The following is an 11409-nucleotide window of genomic DNA, read 5'->3' as shown; positions in this document are numbered from 1 at the left end:
CCTATCAATGGAATGCAAACTTAATGATAAGCACAGATGGACATCTCGCGAGAGGGGCGACGAGAAGAAAGAGACCAAGAAACTGACCAACTGGGTATAACATTCCATTCACGTGAATACTTCATATAAAAGTGGGAGATCACGAGGATCTCGGGTGCTTTTCCCTTTTCCCTTCTGCTTATGGCCGACATTAGTAGAGGACCTTGCTAGTCGTCCCTGCGAGCTGAGGCCTGGTGAGAGACTGAATCCAGCTCCGATTGGCTGCAGAGTCTAATCCAGGACTTCGGGTGCCGGCTCTGCAGTTGCCGAGACTTTCAAGATTGGTTTTGTATATTTTGTATTATTTTCTCTGTTCTTATCAGTAGCATTAGTAAAACATCTTTAATTTTTTCCAACTCTCTTCACTCTGTGCTTCTTTTCCTCCCAATTGCCTCTCCTTAGTGAAAAGGGGGGAGAGGGAGGGGGAAGTGTGGGGAGGGGGGGAGAGAGGGGGTTAACAATACATCTGCCAGGTTTTTATTGTCACCCCGCAATCTTAACCCTCGACAGTTTATCATTTTAGATTTAAAAGATGCTTTCTTTTGCCTCCCTCTCCATGAAGCTAGCCAGACAATACGTGCATTTGAATGAGAGAACCCTAAAAATAAATGGAAAACCCAGCTCACATGGACGGTGTTGCCACAAAGATTCACGAATAGCCCGACAATATTTGGAAATCAGCTTGCTAAAGATTTTGAATCCTGGGAAGCCTCGTCTGATGAGGGACAGATGCTACAATATGTGGATGACATTTTAATCGCTACTAGAACCAAGGAGATGTGCATGACCTGGACCGTATGGACCAGAAACACCTGCAACGGAATAAGGAAGCCACACGAGCCTTTAAAGAACTTAAAAAGGCTTTGATGTCAGCCCCTGCTCTAGGACTCCAATATGTGAGTAAACCATTTTTCCTATTCTTTCATGAGAAACAGGGAATAGCCTTGGGTATATTGGCACAGGATCTTGGCCCATATCAACGAGCAGTGGCCTATTTCTCCGAACAGTTAGGCGCAACTGCAAAGGGGTGGCCTGGATGCCTGCAGGCAGTTGCCGCAGTGGTACTGAATATACAGGAGGCCTGGAGATTTACCATGGGTCAGAAAATGACTGTGCTAGCATCCCACACAGTGTCTAACAAGATGGTGTAGAAATTATCGTCACTAACATTGTCAACCCAGCTTCTTTCCTCAGTGGTAACTTTGGAGAACCAGTTCATCATGACCGCCTGGAGACCATCGAAGCAACATAATCCAATCGACCAGATCTAAAAGACATTCCTATTGAAAACTCTGAAAACGGAAGCAGCTAACCGTGAGGCTTGTGCATGTGCACAGAGCAATTTGGAAAGAAAAGGGACTTTTGAACTCTCAAGGCAAACATATCAAACGTGCGGAGGAGATATTGAAACTACCGGAAGCAGTTCAACTTCCTAAGAAAATGGCAACCATGCATATTAAGGCACACCAGAAAGTGAGCTCGGAACCAGAAAAGGCTGTCGGACAGAGAGGAAAAACAAACGGCTAAGCAAAAGGTAAAAACAGAAAGTGCTCTAGTCCTTGGTGGGCAGGTCTCTTTAAAAGGTAAGCCAGAGTATACTAAAGAGAATCGAAACTCATCATAGATTTAGAGGAATCATATAATAAGGAAGGGTGGGTTCACATCCCCCAGGGAAAACTTATTGTCCCCTTTCACCTAGTTTGGCCTTTAGTAAGGGAAGAACATAAGAAAGGATTTTGGGGAGTAGAACCACTCACTATGCAAACATTTGATTAGGGAAAAAGGAGCTAGAAATTTGTATGTCACTGTAAAACAGGTGACAGCAGTGTGATCTTTGCCTCCAGACTAATCCCAAAAATATGCCCAAGCTAGAAATGGGTCAAATGGGGAAGCGGAATGCGCCTGGACCACAATGGCAAATTGAGATTTCAGAACTCCCAGGAAAAGGGGGGTACCGATATTTGTTGGTATTAACTGATACTTTTTCAGGTTGGCCAGAAGCATTCCCTACCAGGACAGCAAAAGTTTAGGAGGTGACTAGAACATTGATCCATGAAATAACACCAAGGTTTGGAGTTCCAGCTGTTATATCCTCTGATAGAGGGCCACATTTTATTTATGTGTATGTGAAGTCTTTTGCAGAGAACTTTGGAATCATAATAGGAAGGTCCGTTTCAAGACCTCCTGATATCCTTCATTGCTACCAATATTAGAGAACAGAATGCCTGGATTCATCATTCTAGAGTGAAGAAAGCCTGTGAAACACCATGGAGGGTAATCCGGGTGTAGGTAATTAGGGTCTGGCGGCCGGAAGATCTCGCGCTGTACGGAAAGGTAGTAGCCCCTCCCTAGACAGGTAGGAGTGTGTGATGTAAGCAAACGGAAGTGACGTTGTAAACTCAAGGTATATAAACCTGTGTTACCTGCCAATAAACGCCATTTGCCATCCACCACATTGGTGTCTGCGAGCTGATGGACCGAGCGACCTGGGGTTGGTCGCCGTGCTGTTCCTGAACCAGGTCGCTACTGCCTCCTAGAGGCAACAAGTGGTGCCGAAACCCGGGAAAATCGCTTGGACTCAGGTGAACAGCGGCCGGAGCGGTAGGACCAGCCTGGCGAGGAGGACGCTTCCGGAGCCGCGAGGAGGATGGAAGCCCTCGTGAAGGTCGTATCTCAATTACATAAGCAATGGGGTATTGATTGTAAGCCTAAAGACTTTACTCTCGCAGTTGCGAGGCTTTTGCAAATCGGGGTCATTGACCAGCCGGTGGATATTCTCCACCCTGAGGCGTGGGACAAGTGCACTAAAGCGTTTGCCGAGGAAACGATGTCCTCGGGCTGTGGGAAAAACCTTAAGTCGTGGAGGAAAGTTGTACAGGCCCTGCGGAAGGCCATGCAGGCGCAGGAGACCTGGAAGGCAGCACAGGCTTGCTTGTGGGCCACCCCGCAACTGGGGGTCGGGGCGGCTACGCAGACCCCGCACCCCCCAGATAATGACGATACTGCTGAGCCCAAAGATCTGCGAGAGGGCGAAACCCCCCCCCAATCCCCGAACCCCGACCCACTCACGGAGGCGCAGGAGTGAGCTAAATCCTTTTGGGGAGGGTTAGTTGAGGAAGCCAGGTGCGCCGCTGAGAAACCAGGGTCTGAGGAAGTCTGGACGAGACCCCCGCCATATGCCCCCCAAGATGGCCCCCAACGCGTGGGCGGGGGGCGGGACGAAGATGCTCTTGGCGGGAATGTGGAGGTAGTTTTGGACCTGGCTGGCGCGTGCGAGCGGGTGGAAGAGAACAATAGAGAAAATAGCTTTGGGGGCAGTGGAGGCATGGACAAGGGGCGGAGAGCCGACCAAGGTGTTCATCTGGAGAGGTGCCACTGGGGGATGGACACCTCCCCGAGCAGAAGGCGGGGCGAGCCAAGAGGGAGGGAACGGCCCGCCCAGAAGGGTAGTGGGCGGGACCGGAGCAGAGAGCGGCCCGCCCACAAGGGTGGTGGGCTGGGCCGGAACTCGGAAGTAACCGGTCAGTCAAGTTCCGGTTCCAGATCAGATACGGAAGTGACTGATCAGTCGAGTTCCGACTCCGATTCAGATACGGATTCATATTCGGAGGAGGAAATGGAGACAAACAGAATTAAAAGCAAAAATATCCCCTTCTGAAATAAAGCGGAACCGCGAGGGGAAAAAATTCCTCTTACGGATTGGAGGAAGATTAAGATAGCGTGTGCCAACTGGGCCCCATCGGCCGTGATGGCATTCCCGGTCCGCATGTCGGACGGGGGACAAAGGGTTCACACACCGATAAACCCTAAGGATATACAAGCGATTGTTAAAGCCATCGCAGATAAAGGGCTTAATTCTGTCATGGTCTCCACCCTCATAGACGGTGTTTTTGGGGGAGACAACATGCTCCCGTTTGATATTAAACAAGCCTGTAGGCTGTTCTTTGACTGAGCAGGGATGATCGTTTTTAAACAAGAATGGGAGGACAACTGTACGAAACAACTGGCCCAAGTAACTGGGGCGGATCACCCGCTACATGGTTCTAACCTGCAGCGGCTAATGGGCTCGGATCCAACAATGATCACCCCCCAGTTACAGGCCCAGGGCTTGCGGGCCCAAGAAGTCACGGCAACTACACGTGCAGCCAGAGAGGCTATTCACACAGCCTGTAGAATTATTGCCAAACCATCGCCATGGTCAACAATAAAACAAAGTGAAAGCGAGAGCTTCACGCAATTTGTAGATCGCCTCCAGGCAGCGATCGACTCCTCGACACTGCCTTCGGAGGCAAAGGGCCCAGTCGCAGCAGAATGCCTACACCAGCAGTGCAATTCAACGACCAAAGATATTTTGCGATCACTGCCAGCAGGGTCCAGCATCGCGGACATGATTAAACATGTTGCGAAAGAAGAGCACCTAGCCCCGATCCAGGCATCTGTTCGCACCGCAATAACTAACATGATGGTATGTTTTAAATGTGGCCAGGCAGGCCATGTCACAGCAAATTGCCCTCAGTTGGGGGATCCGTCAAATCCATCAACAGCGCTCCCCTCACACCAAAACCGACCCAAAGGACCGTGCTGGGCCTGTGAAAAGAGGGGGCACTTCGCCAGGGAATGCAGATCTAAGACCCAGGGAAACGGGTGGGGGAGAGGGCAATTGGGCCGTGCACAGACCTCTCCCACTTGGGATATGAGGCGGCCCAATTACGCCAACCCCACATGGAGTGCGGTGCTCCCGAACCCAGTGCTTCCAAACCCGGTGCCCCAAAAACTGGTTCCCCTGAATCCACTGCCCCCTCAAGAGGTGACCAACGTTACAGCACAACCGGCTGTCCAGCCAAACCTGCCTTCATCTCAGGGACAGCAAGCACCACCCCCTGGGGGCGAGACCCCAGGGTGGCTCTGGCCGTAACGTGTGATAGCCCGCCAGTGGTGTGGGGGATCTGCTCCCTTTATAATACCCCAAATAGCACCACCATTAGTGTCCCCTTCTTGATCGATACCGGAGCAGACGTTACAGTTATCCCTGAGGCAAACTGGCCTCCGTGTTGGGAACTGGAAGATGCTCCAATGGTGGGTGGAGTTGGGGGACTAACCTGAGCTCGGAAGAGTGTTCAATTGGTTGCAATCACAATTCACACAGAAAAGGGACCGGAAAAAAACATTATTCTCTTCCCGTATGTCTTGCCAGGAGTCCCACCCCTGTTGGGAAGGGACGCTTTAGCCCTATTGAAAACCAGGGTGACAAATTTACCGTGAGGGCCACTGCCGCATACCCACTTCCACCGATCAAACTGACATGGAAATCGTCCGATCCAGTGTGGGTCGAGCAGTGGCCCCTATCAAAGCCTCGAATGGATGCTCTTCTCGAGTTAGTCGACCGCGAACTGCAACGGGGTCACATAGAGCCTTCTACCAGCCCTTGGAACACTCCTGTTTTTGTAATACCCAAGCGAACCGGTGAAGGGTTTCGTCTCCTCCATGATCTGCGTGAAGTAAACAAGACAATTCAACCAATGGGTCCTGTTCAAACGTTGCTGCCCATGAACTCTATGATACCAGAGGGGCAACCTTGTGCCGTTCTTGATATTAAAGACTGTTTTTTCTCAATACCTTCACATGAAGAAGACAAGGAGCGGTTTGCTTTCTCTATCGTGTTTCCAAACAGTCAACGTCCTAACCTACGCTTCCAGTGGAAAGTGCTGCCTCAAGGAATGATCAACTCGCCTACCATCTGCCAGATCACGGTGGATCGGGCGCTGACACCAGTTTGGCGCAGTGACCCGACCACGACAATCATTCAATACATGGATGACATCCTTATCGCCACATTTTTAGTGCTGAAGCTACCATATTTTTCCTGTATGTTCATCACACTTTTAGCGGTGCAACTACGGTATTTTACCTGTATATTCGCCACAATTTCAGTGGTTCCTGTCCTGTATTTTACCTGTATCTTCGTGAAATTTTTAGCAGTGTAGGTCCCGTATATTGCCTGTATACCCTCCACATATTTTGCGGTGCAGGTAACGTGTTTTACCTGTATCTTTTCACATTTTTAGCAGTGTGTTTACCGTATATTTCCTGTATATTCGACAAAATTTTAGCCATGCAGCTACCGTGTTTTACCTGTATGTTCTTCACATTGTAAGCCATGCAGCTTTTTCACCTGTATATTCACCAGTTTTTTACCTGTATATTTTACCAGTATATTCACCAGTTTTTTATTGGTTCAGCTACCGTATTTTACCTGTATATTTGCCGCATTTTTAGTAGTGCGTTTCCTGTATTTTGCTAGTATCGTCTCCCCATTTTTATCGGTGGAAGTAGCATATTTTAGCTGTATATTCATCACAGTTTTAGTGGTGCAGTTACCATAGTTTACCTGTATATTCCCCACTTCTTTATTGGTGCAGCTACGGTATTTTACCCGTATGTTCACCACATTTTTAGTAGTGCGTGTACAGTATTTTACCTGTATAGTCACCACGTTTGATAGCGGTGCAACTGCCGTATATTACCTGTATATTCATCACAGTTTTAGCGGTGCAGGTACCATATTCTTCCTATACATTCACCATATATTTAGCGGTGCAGCTCCTGTATATTACCTGTATATTTTTACATTTTTAGTGGTGAAGGTGCTGTATTTTTCCTGTATATTCGCCACCTTTTCAGCGGTGCAGCTGCCATATTTCACCCATATGTTTGCCACATTTCTGGCGGTGTAGCTTCCGTGTTTTTCTGGGACGTTCGGCACACTTTTAGCGCTACAGCTACCATTATATGCCTGTATATTCGTCACAATTTTAGTGGTTAATGTACCATATTTTTCCTGTATATTCTCTGAATTTTTAGCGGTGCAGCTTCTGTATATTACCCGCATATTTTCACATTTTTAGTCTTGCAGTTACCGTATTTTACCTGTATATTCCCCAGTTTTTATTGGTGCAGCTACCGTATATTATCTGTATATTTGCCGTATTTTTAGTGGTGCAGCTATCCTGTTTTACTTGTATATTTTCATATTTTTAGCGGTGGAAGTACCGTATGTTATCTGTGTGTTCACCACAGTTTTAGCTTTACGGCTGCTGTATTTTACCTGTGTTTTTGTCACGTTTTTAGTGGTTCACGTACCATATTTTACCAGTTTATTCGCCACTTTCACGTACCGTACTTGTTGAATGATCTTTTTCAGAAGAAGAAGATGATGATGATGCACACCAAAAAGCGACAGAGGAGGTGAACTGAATGCAGTAAGAAGGCGAGTTAGCGTGCGGTGTCAGAGAGGAAGATGGGGAATCCTTGGGAGCCAGCACGATCCCTGAGGAGGAATAAGGAGCTGAAAGGTGCTGACGAGGAGCCCTGAGGATGACTGGGGGAACCTCGGCATGACCTGGGGAGCTGAGATGAGTTTTGGGGGACCGTGGCCCTTGGGAGAATGGAGGAGACCTGGGGAGGACTGGAGAGTCTTGGGGAATGGAAGTGAGTCCCTGGGAGAAGGGGGGATTCCTGGGGAATACAGACAAGCCCTGGGGGACCCATGGAGAGCATTGCAGAGTCCTGGGGAGACCAAGGCAGATCAAGTGAGGCCTTGGGAGCCCTGGGGAAACGAGACAAGCCCTGGGGAGAACTTGGGTGCCTTGAGGAATCAAGGCGAGCCCTGGGGAGGACTGTGGATCTCAAGGGAGCCCTAGGGAGATGAGGCCCTACCTAGGGAGGGAGGGTCTGGGGAGTCCTGGAAGATGAGGGGAGGCCTTGGGAGTCCTGGAGAGGCAAGGCAAGCCCTAGTTTACTTTTTAGAAGAGATTCTTATGGAATCTAAGTCTGCTCTGTCCTTCAGTCCTTCCCAGAACATAGTTCTGGTAGAAGTTAGGTAGGATGTGTGGTCTTGCTAGAAATTCAGTGTAATGCAATAGCATTTTGATTAATTTTTTTTAAAGAAATGTAAGTACATAATGTCAATAATAATATAGTTACTGCATTTAATGAGCTAGCTTTTTATACAGCTTAGTATGATATCTTTTTCTCTCTCTGCCCTAGAAAACTGAAATTTAAATCCTTACTCAGTCACATTGCAGATGTGATAGATGTAGTTGTAGGAAAAGGGCAGGTGTTGTCATTTCCAGTAAAGGTCCAGGTGATTGGGGTAAGGGGGTGGGGGGGAGGAGGCCTTGGCGATATGAGCCACAGTCTCTCATGAGGGAGCTCATTTTGCTCCTGGGCTGCTTTGCTGTTGGTGTTCTGCTGTTCCTTTGTTCCTGCAGTAGTTTGCAGGTTCTGAGCTGGAGAAGCAGAGGTGTCTATTTGAGGTAAGAGCTTCAGAACCAAGCCGGGTTCAGTAGCATATATGACAGAAAGGATGCTTGTCAGCGGGCTTGGTTTGGCTTTTGCTTTGCTTAGTATGTGTGGTATGTTTTGTTGTTGTTTTTATTTTTTATTTATTTGTTTTATATCCCTTTATTGCAGATATTGAAGACGCACCTGGCAATTACAGGAAGGTCCCCCTTAGCCCATGTGGTGTTTTCCTTTCTTGAGGATGGTTATAGTCCCTTAGCCCTCTGAAAGCTAAGTGGAGGGACAGGGGCTGGGGGGACTGGGAATTGCAGGAAGGGGTTTAAAGTTCACAGAATCACAGGATGTTAGGGATTGGAAGGGACCGTGAAAGATCATCTAGTCCAAGCCCCCCACCGGAGCAGGAACACCTAGATGAGGTAACACAGGAAGGTGTCCAGGCAGGTCTTGAATGCCTCCAGAGTAGGAGACTCCACAAGCTCCCTGGCCAGCCTGTTCCAGTGTTCTGTCACCCTTGCTGAGAAGAAGTTTCTTCTCAAATTTAAGTGGAACCTTTTGTGTTTCAGTTTGTACCCATTACCCCTTGTCCTATCATTGGTTGTCACCGAGAAGAGCCTGGCTCCATCCTCGTGACACTCACCCTTTATCTATCTGTACACATGAATAAGGTCACTCCTCAGTCTCCTGTTTTCCAAACTAAAGAGACCCAGCTCCCTCAGCCTTTCCTCATAAGGGCGTTGCTGCACTCCCTTAATCATATCTGTTGCCCTATGCTGGACTCTCTCCAGCAGTTCCTTGTCCTTCTTGAACTGAGGGGCCCAGAACTGGACACAATATTCCAGATGGGGTTTCACCAGGGTAGAGTAGAGGGGAAGGAGAACCTCTCTGGACCTACTAACCACTCCCCTTCTAATATACTCCAGGATGCTCTTGGCCTTCCTGGCCACGAGGGCACAGTGCTGGCTCATGGTCATCCTGCTGTCCACCAAGACCCTCAGGTCCCTTTCCCCTACACTGCTCTCTAATAGGTCATTCCCCAACCTATACTGGAACCTGGGGTTGTTCCTACCCAGATGAAAGACTCTACACTTTGCCTTGTTATATTTCATTAAATTTTTCCCTGTCCAGTTGTCACTGGATGGCAGCACAGCCTTCTGGCGTATCAGCCACTCCTCTGAGCTTTGTGTCATCAGCAGACTTGCTGATAGTACACTCTCTTCCCTCATCCAAGTCATTGATGAATATATTGAAAGTTGACATGGGGAGAGGGCCATCCCGGAACAGTCCCCTTTAGGCAGGAAAACGGGGCAGGGAACATTTCAGCATGATGCCAGGTTGTGCTGGGCAGGGCTGCTCCAGCCTGTGTGTCTGCACTGTTGAGTAGTTTACGAAGCCTGCCTTGCGCCTGTTAGACGATGCTGGCACTTGTTGTGCTCGAGGGGCAGGGTAGTCTTCTCAGGTGCGTTCCTGGGCTCTGGAATGCCAGTGCTGATTGGCCTAGTGCCAATTGGGAGCTGGTGTTCTTGCTTAATGAGCCGAAAGCTTGGATGGGTCTTGCGCCTTGGACTTTTCCAGTCGACTGTGTTTTATGGTGTCGTTCTGGGCTGCGTTGGCAGCTCTGCTTTCTAGCCATCCAGTTTAAGGGACTGCGTGCACGTGCGCGTTTGGCTTGGAACAGCTCTGCCTGGAGGCGTTGAGTCGTGGCTGGTGGAATAGCGCTAAGCGTCCGTGGTTGTTAATAGGTTGATATGCATAGATTGTGTAGGCAAAGGTTGTGCAGTTATTTGGGATGGAGCAGCTGTGGGCAGGGAGTCTGGGCAGTCGCTTCCGCAGCATTTTATGAAAAGGATCGGAGCCTTCTGGGAGGGGCTGTTTGGTGGGATGGAAGGCTGTTTAATCTGTAAGGTGTTAAGGCTTGTATGGGTGGGTCTTAATGTTTGGACTGTTTTTTGAATGGCAGGCTGTAGCTGGACTCCAGGCGGTGTTTCTAACTGGAAAGCAGACCTCTGGAATGGTTGATCTCTTGATTGTCAGCATCTGGGTGACTTGTTTGATGCACGTTTTTTCAGAGGCCAGGGGACAACATGTGCACAAAAGAGCGACAGAGGAGGTGGGTGGAGCACTGTAAGAAGGTGGGTTGGTGAGCTGTGTCAGAGGGAAGGTGTGCCAGGTGCCTCTGTATAAATTCGCTTGATTGCTTCACACCTATTAAACAAAACAGTGAGGAAATGTGGGTATCAGCCCTGCAGCTATTCGGAGGAGGTGAGCATTGAGTGCAGGGCTGAAGCAGCTGCTTGGTTTTAGGGGTTGTGTTGCTGGTGCAGGTATGAGCATCCTTTGGTTGTGTTTCACAGATGGTGCCTGAGCCTCCACGTGGTTGAGGTGGCAGCCCAAAGGGCTGGGGCCAAATGGGGCAGCAGCCAAGGTAAAGGAGCGGGAGGTGAGACTGGCTGGGGGCAAGCTGTGCTTTTGGGCAGTGTTTGAGGATGTGCCTTTGTTTTGTTTTTGCAGGTGCTGGACACAAGCCCAGAGGGGTGAAGGCACACACCAACCAGCCGCTGAGAAGGTGGGGCGCTGCTCATTGTTAAGGAGCATGGCCTTTTCTGGTGAATTAGTGAAGCGTTTCCTTCTTGCTTTGCAGGCCGCCTTTGGAATCAGATGAGCACTTGCGTTGAGCTGGGCTAGAGGTGAGAAGGAGCGTGGGGCTGGGGGCTAACCCTCAGCTCCAAAGAGGTATTTGATTTCCTTTTAGGGGAGCTCACTCTAGAAGAATTTATCCACAGTGTGGAAAGAGATGAGGACCTAATGGAATTGATTCTGAGAAGTTTTGACCTTTCCAACATGCTCAAGGTCATACAGAGCGGCAGGTGCCACAGTGTCTGAAGGATCCAGTGATGCAGGTGGCATCTGTGTCATCAGTTGAAGGAAGATAATATTTGAAATGTTCAGAGAGCTTTAAATTGTCCAAGCTTGCCAAGGCAACACCAGGTGGCCTGCTCCAGGAGTAACAATTTTCACTCTTGACTCTGTAGCTCTCCTGTTCTTTATTTCCCTCATTAATGACTGTAGCAG

The 11409-nt window shown here is 48.9% G+C and overlaps 1 long non-coding RNA gene across 1 annotated transcript; it reads left to right on the top strand.

Moving 5' to 3' along the window:
- The first annotated feature begins 494 nt into the window (after positions 1–494).
- On the top strand, positions 495–10806 carry LOC135577515 (uncharacterized). The gene is made up of 3 exons (XR_010469299.1): positions 495–2704; positions 7241–7391; positions 8512–10806. It is a non-coding gene; the product is annotated as an uncharacterized LOC135577515 (long non-coding RNA).
- Positions 10807–11409: the final 603 nt, after the last annotated feature.

Source organism: Columba livia (genome assembly GCF_036013475.1).
Source record: "Columba livia isolate bColLiv1 breed racing homer chromosome W unlocalized genomic scaffold, bColLiv1.pat.W.v2 SUPER_W_unloc_5, whole genome shotgun sequence".
Classification (NCBI taxonomy): Eukaryota; Metazoa; Chordata; class Aves; order Columbiformes; family Columbidae; genus Columba; species Columba livia.
This window is presented reverse-complemented; position numbering and strand designations above follow the sequence as displayed.